Consider the following 20,942-nt stretch of genomic DNA (forward strand, 5'->3'; position numbering starts at 1 on the left):
ACGAATAAATTAAATAAATTAATTTTAAAAAAACTATTAAAAAAAAGAATCCATTTGACTTTTGATGCTAAGAACATTCTAGTTCTCTTCAAGTGACTCATCAATTCTGATAACAACAGTAGATAAGAGAATAATGATCAATTACAGATCCACTGTACTGTTTGATTTTTTCGTGTATGCATTGTTTTGATTTTTTTTTAAAGTTTAAAAAATATATAAACTTTCCAAAAAGTTAAGTTTAGAAATGTACCAAGTTCTACAATAGCTCAGCTTCTCAGTTTTCTATTGCAGCAAAAAAAAAAAAAAACAAACCCCACAACAAAACAAAAGTTTACAATCTGTTGAGTGTACTGAATAAACATGAAATGTTTTTGATTTTGAAAGACACAGAAGTTGGCAATATTACCTGAGTAAAAACACTCAAATCTGAGCATCATTTTTTTCAAATCGACTTGACTGTTATCAAAATGATCTAAAAATAGGTTTTAAAACTGTCCACCAAGACTTTCATTTCCTATGGTCATACCACCTTGAATAAAACAAAATCTAAAATCACAAAGATACCATTATGGTCTAGTTGCCTGGTTCTCTGACAAGATCTAACGTGCTTTGAAGACTAGCTGTAGCTCCTCTGCCCACAACAATATGGAATATAACCCAGCAAATCTAAGAAGGGTGCTAAACAGCCGGGGGCGGGGGGTATAAAGGGGCGAAGCACCTACTGAGGACATCTGCAGGATTAGTCCTCCAATTTCTCTCATTTTAGACAACAGGGCCAAGCAGGAGGGTCTTGGGTCTGGGAAACTGAAGTCTCCCATCCCTACCAACACTTCTGTTCTCTGGGGGTGTGAAGGGAGGGGGAGAGGGACAGGTGACTGATATTGATGCACCTTTATGATAACATTTCAACTATGTCTGGGACCAGCTGGATCTCCTCTTCTCTGACTATGCCGTCCTTCCCTACACTCCCCCGCCAATATATATACATATTTATCTCTACCATATAGACATATAGAAGAGACAAGTCCCTTAAGAATGCAGTCCTGTCACTAGAATAGTTCAAGTAAAGGCTACATGATTATCTGCTTGATTTTCCTGTCATGTAAGGTCCCCACAAGAGCTTGCTCAAAAAGGCATGAGTCGGGTATGTACCCATCTCCCCATTCTAATACACCCTGAAAGAAAAAAGGAAAGGAAAAGCAGCTAACTTTATGAAAAGTTGCGCAGGTAACTGTCACTGGACTGATCCTTGAGAACCACTGAAGTTGGACCAGATGACCTCTCACATTCCAAAACAACAATTTACCTACTGGTCTATGTAAATGCAGGTAATTGTAAGAAAAAATACCGCATCTCTTGGTTTAGCACTGAAAAGACAAGAAACCTTTGATAAGTGGAGATTAAAGATTTGGGTTTAGACTTTGCAAATGTCCCTTAAAATTCAGTACGTTTGGGGTTAAGAGGATCTACAGTGGAAACGATTCACTTAGCTAGTAAATATGCATAGTTGAGAGCCCCAGAGCCACACTCCAGAGTGTTCTTAGTGTACTTGTTCCTTTAAATCCTGTCTTTGGGAGAACACTGCTGAACTTCAGTAAACAAGTGTAATTTCCATCTCCATCCAAGTATGCCCCCATGCCATGGCCTTTGTACTTTCTGTTCCTCCTACCCAGAATGTTGTTCTTCCCTCATATGACTCGTTCCCTCATTTCAGTCTGGTGTTTGTTCCAATGTCAAGAGGTCTTCCTGACCACCCTGTCCAAATTGGACCCTACACCTCATTCTGTTTCTCAACCTGCTTCGTAAAAAAACTGCAATAATGTCTATCTGAAATTTGGTTCAATATTTATAGAATCACTGAGGATTTGGAATCATTTATATTTTAATTTAATTTTATTAATTTTAACTGGGAAAATACATGCTAAAGAACCATTCTCTAATTTAAGGCAGAATTTTTGCATTTTCCTTCATTCTTCCAAAAGTTAATAGCAGGACTGCAGTAAGGCAACAAATGGTCTTAAAGGGGACATCAACTTACTCTCCCATTTCTGAGAAATTCCTTTACCCTTTTTGTTGGCTCTTCTCTTCTCTACTTGTTTGCTGTCGTAATATGTAGTTAAAAGGACTGACAGTAGAAAATTGTCTGAATAAAGTTCAGCTTTTAAGTAAATACTATACAATGAACCAAATTTACATGAAGGTTACCACGCTGTGGTATGTACACTTTCAGTGGAAAAAAATTAGCTAATCCTGTAGAATAGAGGTGGACAAATATAAATGAAAAAAGACAAGCCTCAGTTCTTTGGTGGTTTTTATATACCCAAAACTTTACAGGCATGATCTTGTTTCCTCCTTATAAAAACCCTAAAAGGAATGTCATTATCCTCATTTTACAGAAGAAGAAAGACTGAGAGGCTAAATAAGTTGCTCAAAAATCACATCAGCTGTTAAGTGACAGACTTGTTACTTTCACCAAATTTCTGAGTTTCCAAACATATTTCTTTCCACTGAACAAGCTATCTCCAAGTATGGACCAATGACCACTGCAGATCATCAAGACGCTTTCAAAGGGTGATGAGGTCCTCCTCTTTTCCCCTACGTATCTGTATGAGGCCAAATTGTCTTATGTTTTTACCAAAACCACATATCATATTAGAGTGAATGCAAAAACATATATGAGAACCCATCTATCTTCTTATAAACCAGACATTATGGAGAGCTGCAAAAATGTAAGACAATGCCATTCTTCTCGTTATGTTATTTTGAAAATATATTTTTCATAAAATATGATACAGTTATCCCTCAATATCCATGGGGGTTGGTTCTAGGATCCCCCTTGGATACCAAAATCCATGAATGCTCAAGTCCCTCATATAAAATGGCACAGTACTTGCATATAACCTTCATATATCCTCCGGTAAACTTTAAAATCATCTCTAGATTATTTATAATACCTAATGCAATGTAAATACTATGTAAATTGTTGTTAACATAATATAAATGCTATATAAATAGTCTCCCAAACACGGCGAGCTGTTTTGTTTTTGGAACTTCCTGGAAAAAAATTTTTTTTTTAAACTATTTTTCGACTCACTGTTGGTTGAATCCATGTATGCGGAACCAACAGATATGGAAGTTCAACTGTATTCAGGTTAACAAGCAATAAGTTTATTACTTTTCAAAAAATGAATCACTAAATATTAAAGAAATCCTCTCAATATTGTTAAAATGGCAATACTCCCCAAATTGCCAAATTGACCTACCTATTTGACACAACCCTATCAAAATCCAAGCTACTTTCTTGGCAGAAACTGGCAAGCTGATCTTAAACTACATATAGAAATAAAAAGGATCCAGAATAGCCAAGCAATCTTGGAAGAGAATAACAAAGTTAGAGGACTCACATGTCCCAATTTCAAAACTTTTTTACAAAGTTACATAATCAAGCATTGTGGGACTACTGGCATAATGACAGACATATAAATCAATGGAATATGTGTCCACCTAGAGGGGTGGGATAGGGACGGTGGGAGGGAGATGCAAGAGGGAGGAGATATGGGGATGTATGTATATGTATAGCTGATTCACTTTGTTACACAGCAGAAACTAACACACCACTGTAAAGCAATTATACTCCAATAAAGATGTTAAAAATAAATAAATAAATAAATGGAATAGAATTGAAAACTGAGAACTAATCTTCTACATTTATGGTCAACAAAGGTGCTAAAACAATTCAATGGAGAAAGAATAACAAATGGTGCGGAGATAAAATTAAAAAAAAAGGATACCTGCATGTAAAAGAATGAATTTGTACCCCTACCTCACACCATACATAAAAATTCATTCAAAATGGTTCAAGATCAACCGTATCACAGAAAGTGTATCTTCCCCAAGTTGGTGGCCTACAACTTTTACTTCTGACCTCCTCACAATCTTCCCACATTGCTTTAAAACATTTAATACTTTTGTATTAAAAGGTTCATGGTTGCATTATAACCATAGTGTAACTTAACAAGCACTAATATCACTTTCTTCGCCCAAATTATACCTCATTTGCTGTCTTTACAAGGGAACAAAATCTTTTATTTTGTCTTACAGATGATCAATTTGCTTAAAATGCAATTATCTAGTTGAATAATGAATGTACAGCTTCTGTTGACAAAATCCTTTTCTAGCAACTGGAAAATGAACAATACAGATGACTGATATCAGATTCTTTCTAGTTCATATGAAGCAAGCTTGTAAAGTGAAAGGCAGCAAACCCTAATAAAATAAGAATGATCTGGCATTTAGGGGAAACAAGGCATATAAAATGAAAATGGAAACTGCGTGTTGGGTATGCTTGACGTAGAAGTATTTCTATTGCATGCAAATGTACATGAACAATAAGAAATGTATGACTGGTATTTTGCAGAGAATATTTGTTTAAAAACAGATGCTTTGGGACTTCCCTGGTGGCGCAGTGGTTAAGAATCTGCCTGCCAATGCAGCGGACATAGGTTCGAGCCCTGGTCCAGGAAGATCCCACATGCCGCAGAGCAACTAAGCCCGTGCGCCATGACTACTGAAGCCCACGCGCCTAGAGCCTGTGCTCTGCAACAACAGAAGCTACCGCAATGAGAAGCCTGCACACCACAACGAAGAGTAGCCCCCGCGACACAACTAGAAAAAGCCCACACGCAGCAAGGAAGACCCAACACAGCCAAAAATAAATAAATTAATTAATTAATTAAACAAAACAAAACAAAAAAAAAACAGATGCTTTTTTCCCAATACTATACAGGAACATATATATAACTAAAGGGTATTTTTTTTCTGTAATTGACTTAATAATTTTAAAATAATTATAGGTTCACATGAAATGTAAAAAACAGTACAGCAAGCTCTCATGTACTCTTCATCCAGTTTCCCCCAATGATAACATTATACAGTTGGCCTTCCATATCCACAGGTTTCATATCTGTGGATCCAACCAACAGACTGAAAATACTCAAGAGAAAAATTTCAGAAAGTTCCAAAAAGCAAAACTTGAACTTGCCGTGCACTGGCAACTATTTATGTAGCATTTGCATTGTAGTTATCAATACAACGACTTACATAGCATTTGGTATTATAAGTAATCTAGATATGGTTTAAAGTATATGGGAAAATGTGCGTAGGTTATATGCAAATACTATGCCATTTTATACAGGGGACTTGAGCACCTGTGAATTTTGGTATCCAAGGGGAGTTCTGGAACCAATTCCCAGTGGATAACAAGGGATGACTGTGTGAGTATAGTTCAATATCAAAACCAGGTATTGACAGTGATATAATCCACAATTTTATTCAGATTTTACCAATTTTACATGCACTCCTTCGTGTGTGTGTTTCTATGTAATTTTATCACATGTACATAGATTTACATAACCACCACCACAATCAAGATACAGAGCTGTTCAATCATCTCAAAGATCCCTCATGTTAACCCTTTACAGTCACAACCACCCTTATCCTCCCACCCCATCCCCAATGCTTGGCAACCACGGATCTGCATTCTAATTTTGACATTTTGAGAATGTTATACAAATGGAACCATGTGGTTGTCCCACATCAAGATTGTTTTTTTCACTTGGCATAATTCCTTCAAGATCCATGCAAGCTGCTATATACTATGGTTTGTTCCTTTATATTGCTGCATAGTATTCCACGGTATGGATATAGCATATGTTGTTTAACCATCAGTCATTGAGGGGTATTTGGGTTGTTTCCAGTAAAAAGATACTTATTTTTAAACACAGAACTTCTGTAATAAGCTGCTTCCCCAAGAGGACTTTTAACATGAAGGCCTTATGCTCATTTAAGCCATTGCTTTGCATAGACGTACAGATTTTTTTCCCCACACAACATGAAAACTTAAAGAAAAAAAAACCTTTAAATCCCATAGCTGCCCTCCCCAGTGAGGGCCAAGACAACAAAGTGAATCTGCAGTTAGTTAAACTTCTAACTCAGACTGTAAGGTGATATTTTATACCAGTATGGAACTTCTTTCATGTAGAAGGCAGATTAGTGAAGTTAATTGCACAAGTAGACCACAAAAGTAAATTATATCTGTCACTGATCAAGCTAAAGTTGGGAGAAGTCAAATTATTTTACTTTAAACTCTTAAGACAAGACAATATCAAATTATTGACTTTTAAGAACAAAGGTCAAGAGTTAAAAATGAATGTAGTTTATGTTCCCTACTTAATTTCTTTTGGAGAGAAAGTAGCTTTAGGGAGTTGTAGATGAAAACTTTAGTCAAGCAGGCTACAAGAACAATCATTTAAACATGTTACGTGGTCTAGTATTTATGAAATAAGAAGGCTCAAAAACGTCACAGTTTGCTTGAAGTAAGCTTACAGGTAGAAATTAAGAAAAAAGTCGCAAATCTACAACTCAGATGACAAAGAGAATAACAAAAATCATAAAGTGTAGGCTTTCAAAACTCATAGGAAAAAATTTCAAGTTAATAGGTATGTGTGGAAACTAAAAAGGTAAGAAGAGGCAAAATAATAAAGGATAAAATCTGGGAATAAAAAACCAAATTGCAGGAAAATAAGGTAGAGAACTAGTTTTGAGCCAGGATTAAATAACTCATCTCTTATTTCAACCATCAGCCAATAACTATTAAATTAAATCCTAGAAAAATACACATACTTATCAGGTATAAGCAAATCTGTTATTATATAACATATCCTTATTTGGAAAGCAAAGTTAACTTAATAAAATTGTTTGATTATATGATTTGACTCTTTGCCCATATCTGTATTACTAGTAAGCATTATCAGAATTCACAGGGATTAAGTGGGAAAATTATTTTACTCCTTTAGAAAAAGACTACTATTATACCGAGAAAAAACTGACACGCTCCCTTCTCTTTATGATGACCGTCTTAGTTTATTCATCTTAAGTTATAAGTAGTAAGTTATCATCACTGTATGTAGATATGACTGAAAAGATAGTGTACTGATTCTGTGGTTTGGAGCAGCAAGTGCTATCTGAAAAGTTCACTACCATTTGGAACCACACCTCTTTGACATACAGACTGCCCAACATATTTACAACAGATCATGAAAGTGTTAATAGTGAGATTTTTCTAATGCAAATAGCAGCAATATAATGTAAACCTATCAGTCTTAAGGATTTATTATTGTAACATTTTCAAGAATGGAAAAAATAAAACTGTTATCAACTCTCAGTGCTTCTTTATTTCTAAGAAATTAAAACTTAACATTAGGGACTTCCCTGGTGGCACAGTGGTTAAGAATCCGCCTGCCAATGCAGGGGACACGGGTTCGATTCCGGGTCTGGGAAGATCCCACATGCTGCGGAGCAACTAAGCCCGTGCGCCACAACTACTGAGCCTGCGCTCTAAAGCCCGCAAGCCACAACTACTGAAGCTTACGTGCTACAACTACTGAAGCCCACGTGCCTAGAGCCCGTACTCTGCAACAAGAGAAGCCACCGCAATGAGAAGCCTGCGCACCACAACGAAGAGTAGCCCCCGCTCGCTGCAACTAGAGAAAGCCCGTGCGCGGCAACAGAGACCCAATGCAGCCAAAAATAAAATAAATAAAAATAAATATATTTATTAAAAAAACCCACAAAACTTAACATTAACTCAAACGGGTATAATTATGTATTCTATAGTGCCAGTACAAGAACATCTCCTTCATTACTCGGCAATTCTTGTCTTCTGCATATTTGAAAAAGTGTATTTCAATTTACAAAATTTTCTACGCTGCTGCCATTTAATGTCCCTCGAAGGAGCATCCAACTGTACTGGGTTCAGTAACTTCGGAGGTCCACCATAACATTATATACTTCAGCTCGCTATTCAGCATAAGGTGTAGCTGCCTTGAACCCTGACCTGGAATTACTGTCAAAAGGCTTCATAATAAAACTGTTTTCAGGCTAACTTTAAATTTGTCTCACTGTACAAACTCCAAGGACACTATCACGTGTGAAGACCCAGTACGTTTTCAAAAGTGCCTGGGAGGAGAAAGGAACAGTGTGTCTGGCATGTTGTACCACAGAAAAGAAACACTTAGGAACTGATAAATAATGAGAATTAGAAACAGCAACAAAACAGTAGTCAGCCTATGGCCAGAACGAATTCAAACAACTTGCTTAATCTTAACACTGTAAAGAGTTCAACAGTTGCTTGCCCCTGGTAGCACAATGAATGTGGATAGCAACTATATAAACTTGATCTTGAAACATCAGCTAAATAAAATTTAAAAGATATTATAATGATTTATCACTAAAATAATTTACCACATACTTTTATTCCAGATAATCCATTTGAAATAGTCAACAAACACCTGCATTTTACTGCAAAATAAAAAAATCTCCTATAGGGACTTCCCTGGTGGCGCAGTGGTTAAGAATCTGCCTGCCAATGCAGGGGACACAGGTTTGAGCCCTGGTCCGGGAAGATCCCACATGAAACGGAGCAACTCAGCCCGTGCGCCACAACTACTGAGCCTGCACCCTAGAGCCCACGAGCCACAACTACTGAGCCTGCATTCTAGAGCCCGCAAGCCACAACTACTGAGCCTGCACTCTAGAGCCCACAAGCCACAACTACTGAAGCCTGTGCGCCTAGAGTCCGTGCTACGCAACAAGAGAAGCCACCACAATGAGAAGCCCGTGCACAGCAATGAAGAGTAGCCCTGGCTCGATGCAACTAGAGGAAGCATGTGCGCAGCAACAAAGACCCAACGCAGCCAAATAATAATAATAATAATAATAATAAAAATAAATAAAACAACAAAGACTAGATGTTTCCAAAACATTATTTAAAAAAAATCTCCTGTAAAATAAATGACTCTTTTGTACCTGATGACCAATTTCCCACAAACCTTTCCCTTTGAAAATGGCTAATTACAAACTGCACTTAAAGTCACAACATAAACGAAAATCCCCACAGTACTCCTCACTAACAGAACATGTTCTGAGGCTCCAACGATACCGTGTGCATTTGAGAAACAAACTCATTCTCTTAATGTGTGAAAATAACAATAGTTAATATTTAACATATTGATACATACTATGTGTTAGGCACAATGTGAGAGGCTTTACATACTTCATCTCTAATCCTCACAACTCCGTGAGTTAAGCATAACCACCCCCATTTTACAGATGAGGAAACTGAACTGAGGCTCATAGAGGGGTCCTGCAGCTAATAAGAGAATACAGAAGCCTCCTACATTTTCATCAGCCCTTTCTGTACATAAGGCACATGAGATCTGAAAGCATTATAGTAATTTATCAATTACCCAACAAGTTTTAGAAAATGCTATGCTGAGTAATGTATGCTATGGGTACTTTTTGTGGGGAGCTGAGGGGACTTACCCTTCAGGGTTATACTCAGGGTTTCATTTTTTAATTCTAACACACCACCCAAATTTCTTTCAGGTCCTGAATCTGTGGATCTATGTCAATTCTCTAGGTATATTAGTTATGGAATATGGAAGATCATTAAGCCATTATAGTCTTCTCAGACCCTGAAGAAATGGTCCAATACTTAGTCAAAACTCAGATATTTCTTCAGAACCCAAGTTTATTCTGGTAACAAGTAAGCCTCAGGACTGGGCCCGGGGTTTTACCTCTGATTACAGAAATGTCTAAAACAAATTATAGAATCCATTATTTAAGAACATATTCATCCCCCCCACAAAGAAGCAAGGACTGAAAAGATGAGCACTCAATCAACACATGAGGAAGAAGCATTCCCTCTCAAATATGGCCAAATATGCCAAATTTTGTTAGCATTCCCTCTCAAATACGGCCAAATATGTCAAATTTTGTTAAGCTAGGGTGTGTCCAATTAACCTAGTCACACTGGTATCCTACTATGTTAAATATTACACAGATTTTACTGTTTCAAATATTACAAGTAGGTGGGCTGCCAGAATGACTTTAACCATCTTTTCATTATTCAAAAGTTCTTGTAATCATAGACATTTAGGCTAAAAGCAGAGGGTTTCTTCAGAATTACAATTAGGCAAACCATAACCTCAGAGAGATATATACATACATGCATATACATATATACAAATATACACATATATATATACGAACACTTTTTTTTTTCAGGAAAATCATATTAGAAAAATCATCTGCTATTTACTAGGCTCTCTTTGTCTTTTACTTAGTTGACTTGCTACCCCAATTACACGCGGGACCTGATGGCCTCAACAGTTTGTTTCTGCATAAGAGCAAGCTCAAAGAACAGAAGCACTCTCCTCTGCACCTAGCAACAAAAAAAGAGAGCGACGAAAAACTTCAAACACACAGGAATCTGGGGGGCAGAGCCTAAGGCTCACCCATAATGTGTGTAAATCTGATCCCCGAGGTCCGTGGCACTGACAGTCATTCAACTTTCTAATATTCCCATTGTGCTTTTTCTGGTACCACACGCAAAACGCACCACCTAACATTTCACCAACCGGTCGGAATGCCTTACTTCCTTTCTAAAAATTCTCGGGGTGCAAGGCCGGGGGTGGCGGCCGTGGCGTGGGCCGGGGAGCCTGGGGCACCGGCGCCAGCCACACGGGAGAGCAGAGCCACGCACGGCACCCGCGCCGGGCAGGCCTGCTGTGGCTGGTTCCCGAGTCCCTAGGGCTGCAAAAAAAAAGCAAGCAGCAGCAGCCACGGCAGGGACTTGGGAACCTTTCCCCTGCCTCCTCCGCTAGGCCTCGAGGGGTTTGCTTTTCACATGGCCCCCGGGTGGGGGCGGTGGGCACAAGGTACTGGATGCAGATGCAGCCACAGCCGCAGCGGCGGGCCAGGCGAGCCGGGGCTCCCTCAGAACCCGACCTCCCGGCGAGGCTGGCAGCAGCAGCACCTCGGCGGGGCCCTGGCTGGGGCGCCGACCGCTCGGCGGGGAAGGCCACCTTCGCACACACCACATCTCCCCTGCCTGCCTCCTTCTCCGTTAGCGCTACCGGTTGGCGGGCGGGGGAGGGGAGCGAAGCGCGTTATTCCCGGGGAGCTGGAGGGGGGAGGGGAGGGCATCTCTTACCCGCGTTACTGAGGAGGAGGAGGAGGAGGAGGCGGCTGGAGCGCGGCGCGGCGGGGCGACGGCGGGGCTGGGTGGGTGCAAGTAAGAGTCTTACGAAAGGGAATTAACCCCATCACCAGCCCGGACACCGGCTCCAGCGGCAGCCGCGGCTGGCAAAATCCCGCCCCTTCCCACCACGCACTAGCCCCGCCTCTTCGTTCTCTTTGAGGGGCAGTAGACAAATCATAGGTTGTACATCCTCGGAGTGACATGAGGATCACCCAATCACGCCTGAACAAACTGCCTTCTCTCCACCCCTTCATCTCCTCCCGGGCCGCGGGAGAGCCGAGCCAAGTCTTTCTCCACCCACAAGGGAAAAAGAGCCAATCGGCTGTAAGTATCCGCCCTTGAAGGACGCAAAGGACAACCAATGATAAACCTCAGAGGACAGCCATTTTGCCCACTTGTAAAAGAGCCACCTTTTCCCACGAGTCGGAGCCCGAGGTGGGGGAGTTCTGGAAGTTTTTACTGACCTGAAGGTATTGGAAAGACAACCAGATTTTCTCAAGGAGTATTTATATTGCTTTATAGGAGTAAAGGAAAAATTTCGTCCTCCATGTGGTGGGAAGTGGGGAATGCTGCTTCAGGACTTGGCTCCTCCCCTCAGCGGTAACAGGCTCTAAGCCGAACACCTGGTTCTCCAGCCTCACCGAGGAAAGGCGGGGTGATTGCTCTCTTCGGCTTGCAGCCGACTACAGTTCCCAACGTGCTTTGCCACCGCCCATTTCATCTCCTCCGTTTGTTTCCCGCGAGGCCTGACGGGAATTGTAGTTCCTGGGAGGTACCCACGCCGCCTCATTGGCCAATGAGAAAGGACAAACTTTTGAATGATCTGGAGTTTGGGGCGGGGAACTAGTCGCAGGGCTGTGGTGAAGCCTTTTCACCAACCTAGCAGAAGAGAGAAGGATTAGAAGCGAAAGGTAGTCGAGGAAGAGTTTTCTAAGAACGCCGTAGGAGTTTTAGATTCCTGATATTTACACTCTCTTACTTTCAGTTTGTCCCTTTGAAGTGACTTCCGCTTTGCGGCGGACACAGGCCAAACCTGTGGCGGGAATTGGAGATTCTGCAGCGAATACACCAGGTGTGGCCGTCTGGGAGTGGCGTGGCGGGCAAGTTGGTAGTTTCTTAACGTGAGAGATAGGAAGCTGAATGGAATTTAATTGCCTTTTAGTTAAGAGTGGGTGAAATGGGATGGGGGGAGGGTAGCTCCCAAGTCCAGAATGCCATGCTCCACCGCACTCTTCACTCCCCGAGTCTCGCTTGTTTTGTCTTTTGAGTTGCTCAGGATTAGATTGCACCCATATATTTGTAGAGGGTGCCTCTAAAACCTTCACGTCTTCAGTTTGACTGAAAGGAACCGGCTTAAAAATTCTGAGCTAACTCCTCGCACTCTTACAAACCAACTTCTAAAGTCTGGTTCGAAGGAGAAACGCTACAGAAGGGCTCATGATTGATGAGAATGGTCCCATTCTTTTTTTTTTTTTTATGTAAAGCATACATTAAACAAGTGTCGATAGGGTGCCAACTATAGTACACGGAGGAATACAGATCATTAGAAAGACGTTGGAGCCAAAAGCCTAACAAGCTTAGCACGTTAGGCCCGGGTTTATGCCCCCTGTCGGGGGACAAAGTTGAATGTGTTTTTACTGTTGGACGTTCCCTTTGAGGTTGTTTGGGAAACTCATTGAACAAAAGAGATGCAGAAGGTGTTATCAGGAAAGGCCTTCCCTCCCCAAGCCTGATGGCTCTCATTTTAAACTCTTTTTCCTATCATTTTGACTGAGACTTTCTCAGATAAATTCTAACTCAATTTTCCCGGCGGTTTCACTAAGACTTTCTTTTAGAAATCATCTTGTAAATATTTATTGAGCACTTATACTGTATTAGGCACTATGCCAGACTTTGCAGGGAGAGCCGTGCCAAAAAGACAGGCTTCTTGTCCAAAAGTAGTGAGGAAAACAGGCCAAACAAAATGAATCGTAGTGTTACTTGTTCTTCTAATCTCTCTCTAAGTCAAATCTTCGTTAGTCATGTTTTGTAGTTACTTTTTCCATTCTACCTGTGGACTGAAATAAGCATATTTTCTTTATTTTTTTAAAATTGAAGCACTAATAAGTCTGTGTTCGATACTCATGAGTCGTGTTTATGCATCAACTAGATGGTAAATTTTATGTTGTAATCCTTCTAGATATAGGAATGTAATCATACCTTTCAGCCACAGTGTTCTGGTTCCACCAAAGAAAGTGTTGACTCTTGCTTTTTAATGCAGCTGGGAATTTCATATAATTAAGCAGAAGAGTCTTTTATAGATGCTTATTTTTTTTTGTCGTGAGGGCTTCTAGTGTAAATCAAGTCAATAAATAGTAATGGCCATCATTTTATTGAGTGTTTCCTCTGAGCCAGGAATGGTGTTAAGTGCTTTTAGCACATGTTCCCTTCAGCAATCTGCAAATATTATTCTGTGATGTTTTATACGTGAAGAAGTTGGAGTTCAGTGAAGTTCAGTAAGACTTAAAAAAAATTTTTTTTATTGCGGTACAGTTGATTTAAAATGTTGTGTTCGTTTCTACTGTATAGCACAGTGAATCAGTTATACATATACATATATCCACTCTTTTAGTTTCTTTCCCCATATAGGTCATTACAGAGTATTTAGTAGAGTTCCCTGTGCTATACAGTAGGTCCTTATTAGTTTTCTATTTTATATATAGTGGTGTGTATGTCAATCCTAATCTCCCAGTTTATCCCTCCCCACCCTGAATAAGACTTTAAGGCCTTGATTAGTAAATTTTGGAGCTGAAATTCATATCCAGATCTGTCTCATTCCTGAGCTCTTAACCACTGCTGATTCCTGCCTCTCAAATATTTATTGATCCCCCAATATGTGCCAAGCATATAGTGAGAAATGTGAAATTCCATCCTAGGATTCTGGAACCGGTGGTGGCAGTCACTTCCTCTTTTGAGCTATCCTTTGGCATCACATAATACATACTCACTGTATTTAAAAACACAGGAAAATATAAAAAAAAAAGTAATCTGTATTCCTATTACCCAGAGATATGACTATTAAACCTTGCTGAATATCCTTACAGGTCTCTAATAGGTACAGACATGCATATGAATAGTATAATACTACTTTGCTCTTTAAAAAAAAAAAAAATTATTTATTTATTTGGCTGTGCTGGGTCTTAGTTGCAGCATTCAGGATCTTCATTGCCTTGTGAGGGATCTTCATTGCATCCTGCAGGATCTAATTCCCTGACCAAGGATCGAACCCGTGTCCTCTGCATTGTGAGTGTGGAATCTTAACCGCTGGACAACCAGGGAAGTCCCCTACATTGCTCTTTTTTTTTTAATAATTTATTTTATTTATTTATTTATTTTTGGCTGCGTTGGGTCTTCGTTGCAGTGCGCGGGCTCCTCGTTGCGGTGGCTTCTCTTGTTGCAGAGCACAGGCTCTAGGCGCACGGGCTTCAGTAATTGTGGCTCGTGGGCTCAGTAGTTGTGGCACACGGGCTCTAGAGCACAGGCTCAGTAGTTGTGGTGCATGGGCTTAGTTGCTCCGCAGCATGTGGCATCCTCCCAGACCAGGGCTCGAACCCGTGTCCCCTGCATTGGCAGGCAGGTTCTCAACCACTGCGCCACCAGGGAAGCCCCCACCATATTTTATTTATCCATTCATCTGCCAGTGAACATTTAGGTTGCTTCCACTTCTTGGCTATTGTTAATAATGCTGCACTGAATGGGTGCGAACATCTCTTCAAGATCTGTTTTTAGTTCTTTTGGATATAGGTGTTCTTTCGGATATATACGTATGTATACTTCTGGGTATATATATATATATATGCACACACATGTATTATTTACTTATTTTTGGCTGTGTTGGGTCTCCTTTGCTGTGCGTGGGCTTTCTCTAGTTGCGGCGAGCGGGGGCTACTGTTCGTTGTGGTGTGCGGGCTTCTCATTGTGGTGGCTTCTCTTGTTGCGGAGCATGGGCTCTAGGCACGCGGGCTTCAGTAGTTGTGGCACAAGGGCTCAGTAGTTGTAGCTCACAGGCTCTTGAGCGCAGGCTCAGTAGTTGTGGCACACAGGCTTAGTTGCTCCGTGGCATGTGGGATCTTCCCGGACCAGGGATAGGACCCGTGTCTCCTGCATTGGCAGGTGGATTCTTAACCACTGTGCCACCAGGGAAGTCCCAATATATACATGTATATACATGTACACATACATGTATATGTATACTTCTGGGTATGTATATACATGTATGTATACCAAGAAGTAGGATTGCTGGGTCAATTATTAACTTTTAAAAGCAATGCTGTCATGAACACCATTTTTGTATGCTTGCCTGATTATCCCGTAAATCTAACTTTTTAGAAATAGTATTATTTAGTGTTATTTATTAATACAGTACTCTATAATTCCTAAATTGCTCTACAGAAAGGTTTTGCCTATTTTCTTTCCTAACAGTGTGTGAGAGCACCTGTTTCCCATCTTTTGTTCTATCCAGTCTGATTGTAAAAAGTGATCCCTCATTTATTTAATTCTGTCTAGTTGAATTCTGTTGATGTTGAGCATCTTTTATGTGTATATTGTCCATTGTTGTCTACTCTTTTGAGTAGACTGTTGTTATCTATCATAGTCTCTTAGTAATTTTAAAGAAATTACTTAAGTTTTTAACTCCTTGTCATGTATTTTGCCTTTACTCTCATTTTGAAATTTGTATTTTTAACTTTTTAATGTTGTTTTTCTATACATAGTATAAATTATTTTAGTGTCGAAATTTATGTCTTTTCCCTTATGGTTTCTAGGTTATTTGTGACGCTTAGAAAAAGCTTGATGATGATCGGAAGTAGATAATAAAACATAATATGTATATATAATTTTTATTTGTTTTTACATTTGGTTTCACAATTTATATATACTTGGTTTTGTTTGGATTCTGTTCTCTTTCATTGTTCTGTCTTTTCTTTGACTTGTACCATACCCATTTTCTTAATTTCTATAACTTTATAATATGTTTTGATATCTGGCATGTACGGCATGCTCCCACTTTTTTAGACATTTTCTTGTCCTTCTCACATTTTCTTGTATTTTGGTGTCATTTTGTCAAATTAAAAACAAACATCTGCACTTCTATTTTTTAAATTTTTTGGCTGCTTCTCTTAGCTTGCCGGATCTTCGTTCCCCAACCAGGGATTAAACCCGTGCCCCCTTCAGTGGATGTGCCGGAGTCTTAACCACTGCACCACCAGGGAAGTCCCAATATCTGCACTTTTATATTTTAACAAAATACAAATTTAACTTTATATAGGTATGAAATACTACTTAAAGGCAATACAGAATTTTTTATAGTACGGTCAGTGTTCGATGAGGCATTCTGTGCTTTGTTAAAACATGTTTTTATTACAGAGTTGGATGTAAATGGTGACAGTTTAAGAGCATATCTAATTTTTTAAATTATATAATCACTTTTTTTTTGCAGAGGCTAACATTTTGTAAGTGGCTTTCTGTAGGACCTGATGACTTCTGAATTCTTATCTCTATTTATAACTACTTATTCCACTGTACCTCATAGCCTTTTCAGAGTACTTCAAATTCATCATATTCCCTAAATCTATTCCTCTTCTCTTCTCCTTTACTCTCTGTCTCAGTTTTTTATTTGGTCAAGAAATATTAACCATCTACTATGAGAGGTATTAGGTAATGGTCAAGAGGCTGGGCTCCAGGCTGCCTAGGCTTGATTGTGCCTTCTGCCTTGTACTCCTTGAGTGATCTTGGGCAGATTACTTTATCAAGTGTCTTTGTTTCCTTATCTGTAAAATTGAGATAAAAGAAGTCACAGGCCATTGTGAGGCTTAAATGACTTAATATATGTAAAACACTTGAAATAGTGCCTGGTACTTAGTAAGTGTAGGTTGGGTTTTGTTAATATTGTTTCTGTTGACCTGGCTGATGCTAGAGTACTGAAGTAAAACAGCGATAAACAGGACGATAAACAGGACGTTTGTGGTCCTTGATTTTACGAAGGCATTCTAATAGGAGGGAGTAAACAGATGAAAATAATTGTCAATCACAGTTAAGTGCTTAAAGGAAACGAATTGGTATTGAGGAAAATGTAGGAGAGTCCAATTGGGAACTACTGCAGTATTCCAGTTGAGCACTGATGGCTTGGGGTTGGTGATGGCACTGGAACTGGAAAGAAATGAATGGATTTGAGATATATTTTGGGAATAATTAATAATAAGTGGATATAATTTGGTGGTTAAGAAGCAGAAATCAAGAATGAACTGAGGTTGCTGGTTTGAGTAACTTGCAGGGTTGCACTGTTGCTGAGAGATTTGGTCAGGGAACACACAATTTGATAGAGAAATCAAGACTTTGGTTTTGGACATTTAGGCCAGAAGTGTCTATGTGTACGGTCAGGCCGCTTAAGATGGCTGTTCTCTTGCTCTCTGTACGTCTCCTGCTCCATCCCTGCATGCTTCCCCTACACCCAACTCACCTGACTGACATTCCTGTAAGTATTTCCCCCAGGCCCCAGCTAGTGATTGTTCTTATCAAAGGGGCAGTGAGAGGCGTGCCCCACTACTGGTTTCCCTGGTAACTAATGCCCCCACCTGCGTCAATTCGCCTATAACTGGTAATCTCCCCTAACCCCTGGGAGCGAATGCTGCCACCTTGTCCTGCCCGCGCGCCTTGCACCGCGCGCACGGTTGGGTATTGCTCCAGGACCCTGCTTCAGACGTGTAAACTCCCCCATCCAGTAAACCACTGATGTCTCTGTTGCTGACTCCAGGCTCTTTCTTCGGTCTTAAAGCTGGGCAAGTGCGGGCCTTGGAGGCCTGCCGGGTGCAGCCCAACACTTTGAGATTTTCAAAATGTCAGGTAGGTAATTAGATGTAGGATGTAGCTCTGAAGCTAAAGAGATTATAAATTGTATTACCCGGACTATTTGTGGTAGCCTTTGAAAAGGTTGTCCCTGTCCCCACATCCATTCTTCCAAATTTGACAAGGTAATCTTTGTAAAGTAGCAACTTGGTTAAACTCTAGAAAAGGCTCCCAATTTCTTACAGACTAAAGTCCAAACTCTTTTTAGCATGGCTAAAGAGAGAACCTCTCTTTGGTTCTCTCATATGAGAACCTCCCTGACCTGACCTGTTTTTACTTCTTTACCACTTATCACAAAGCATCTTATTTTTTAGCCATACTAAACTGCTTAGTATTTTCTGAAACTGTGGTATTGGAAATATGGCTTCTTCCTCCCTAGAATATCCTTATGTTGATTCTCCACCGGCAAACTCCATTCTTCCTTCAAGTTTCAATTTAAGAGTTACATCAAATATTTAAATAAGGTGTACTATGTTCCAAGCATTTTTTCTCCTAACTGAAGCCTTCTTTGATTGCTTGCTACCTTACAGGATTCAACACTCCCACTTATGTGTGGTATTCTTATGCATACTTCTTTCATAAGCGCTTATTGCATTGTGTTGCGATTATTTGTTTATAACTCTTATTTTCATCTTAGATTTAGCTGGAAGGTAGGCTACAATGACACAAATTCATCTTTATTTACCTGGTACCCTCTGCGATTCCTAGTAGATGCCTAGTACGTAATAGACACTCAATAATTACTTGTTGAATGAGTGATTTTAAGAGGCAGTGTTGCATAATAGCAAAAATTCAGACTTTTACGTTACTAACTGGTGATAACTTATTTAATATCTCTGAACCTCAATTTTCTTGTCCTTAATGTGAGGATAATGTTACTTATCTTTTTGAGTTGTTTTGGGAATTACAGGAGATTTCCTAAAATTTCCCAGTGTACTGCCTCACAGAAAGAGGTCAGTCAATAAGTGGGAGTTATTTTATCATTATTCTAAAAACAGTTGCCTGTAGAATGAAAGGCTCTAGGGTCCTTGCTTTTTTTCTTATTTATTTTTTCCCTTTTATTTATTTTTTAATTGGGGTATAGTTGTTTTACGATGTTGTGTTTCTACTGTACAGCGAAGTGGAGTTCCCTGTGCTATACAGCAGATTCTTTTTTTTTTTTAATTTAATTTTATTTATTTTATATACAGCAGGTTCTTATTAGTTGTCTATTTTATACATATTAGTGTATATATGTCAATCCCAATCTCCCAATTCATCCCACCACTACCACCCCCGCCCCACCAGTTTGCCCCCTTGTTGTCCATACGTTTGTTCTCTACATCTGTGTCTCCGTTTCTCCCTGCAAGCCAGTTCATCTGTACCATTTTTCTAGGTTCCACATATATGCGTTAATATACGATATTTGTTTTTCTCTTTCTGACTTACTTCACTCTGTATGACAGTCTCTAGATCCATCCACGTCTCTACAAATGGCCCAATTTCATTCCTTTTTGTGGCTGAGTAATATTCCATTGTATATATGTACCACATCTTCTTTATCCATTCGTCTGTCGATGGGCATTGAGGTTGCTTCCATGACCTGGCTATTGTAAATAGTGCTGCAGTGAACATTGGGGTGCATGTGTCTTTTTGAATTATGGTTTTCTCTGGGTATATGCCCAGTATTGGGATTGCTGGGTCACATGATAATTCTATTTTTAGTTTTTTAAGGAACCTCCATATTGTTCTCCATAGTGGCTGTATCCATTTACATTCCCACCAACAGTGCAAGAGGGTTCCCATTTCTCCACACCCTCGCCAGCATGTATTGTTGGTAGATTTTCTGATAATGCCCATTCTACCTGGTGTGAGGTGATACCTCATTGTAGTTTTGATTTGCATTTCTCTAATAATTAGTGATGTTGAGCAGCTTTTCATGTGCTTCTTGGCCATCTGTATGTTTTTGGAGAAATGTCTATTTAGGTCTTCTGCCCATTTTAGGATTGGGTTGTTTGTTTTTTAATATTGAGCTGCATGAGCTGTTTATATATTTTGGAGATTAATCCTTTGTCCGTTGATTCGTTTGCAAATATTTTCTCCCATTCTGAGGGTTGTCTTTTCGTCTTGTTTGTAGTTTCCTTTGCTTTGCAAAAGCTTTTAAGTTTCATTAGGTCCCATTTGTTTACTTTTGTTTTTATTTCCATTACTCTAGGAAGTGGGTCAAAAAAGGTCTTGCTGTGATTTATGTCAAAGAGTGTTCTTCCTATGTTTTCCTCTAAGAGTTTTATAGTGTCCAGTCTTACATTTAGGTCTCTAATCCATTTTGAGTTTATTTTTGTGTATGGTGTTAGGGAGTGTTCTAATTTCATTCTTTTACATGTAGCTGTCCAGTTTTCCCAGCACCACTTATTGAAGAGACTATCTTTTCTCCATCGTATATCCTTGCCTACTTTGTCATAGATTAGATGACCATAGGTGCATGGGTTTATCTCTGGGCTTTCTATCCTGTTCCATTGATCTATATTTCTGTTTTTGTGCCAGTACCATATTGTCTTGCTTCCTGTAGCTTTGTAGAATAGTCTGAAGTCAGGGAACCTGATTCCACCAGGTACGTTTTTCTTTCTCAAGATTGCTTTGGCTATTCGGGGTCTTTTGTGTTTCCATACAAATTGTGAAATTTTTTGTTCTAGTTCTCTGAAAAATGCCATTGGTAGTTTGATAGGGATTGCACTGAATCTGTAGATTGCTTTGGGTAGTATAGTCATTTTCACAATGTTGATTCTTCCAATCCAAGAACATGGTATATCTCTCCATCTATTTGTATCATCTTTAATTTCTTTCATCAGTGTCTTATCATTTTCTGCGTACAGGTCTTTGTCTCCTTAGGTAGGTTCATTCCTAGGTGTTTTATTCTTTTTGTTGCAATGGTAAATGGGAGTGTTTTCTTAATTTCACTTTCAGATTTTTTCGTCATTAG

General features: G+C 39.5%; 2 protein-coding genes across 17 annotated transcripts in view; one reads left to right on the forward strand and one right to left on the reverse strand.

The window, feature by feature from the left end:
* The window catches only part of R3HDM1 (R3H domain containing 1), a 191,586-nt gene extending 180,372 nt beyond the window's left edge, over window positions 1-11,214 (reverse strand). For all 12 annotated transcript variants that reach the window (XM_059927575.1, XM_059927587.1, XM_059927580.1 and 9 more), the window contains exon 1: window positions 11,054-11,214. The gene's annotated coding sequence lies outside the window, so the exon portion shown is untranslated. The remainder of the gene's footprint in view (window positions 1-11,053) is intronic.
* A 283-nt stretch (window positions 11,215-11,497) lies between these two features.
* Window positions 11,498-20,942, forward strand: part of ZRANB3 (zinc finger RANBP2-type containing 3) — a 254,596-nt gene continuing 245,151 nt past the window's right edge. The window contains exons 1-2 of one of the 5 annotated variants that reach the window (XM_059927591.1): window positions 11,498-11,571; window positions 12,087-12,173. The gene's annotated coding sequence lies outside the window, so the exon portion shown is untranslated. Of the gene's footprint in view, window positions 11,572-11,970; window positions 12,174-14,284; window positions 14,384-20,942 lie in introns of those variants that run through there. The other 4 variants (XM_059927592.1, XM_059927590.1, XM_059927593.1 and 1 more) reach the window with 4 other exon arrangements.

Source organism: Balaenoptera ricei, chromosome 7 (assembly GCF_028023285.1).
Source record: "Balaenoptera ricei isolate mBalRic1 chromosome 7, mBalRic1.hap2, whole genome shotgun sequence".
NCBI classification, from domain to species: Eukaryota; Metazoa; Chordata; class Mammalia; order Artiodactyla; family Balaenopteridae; genus Balaenoptera; species Balaenoptera ricei.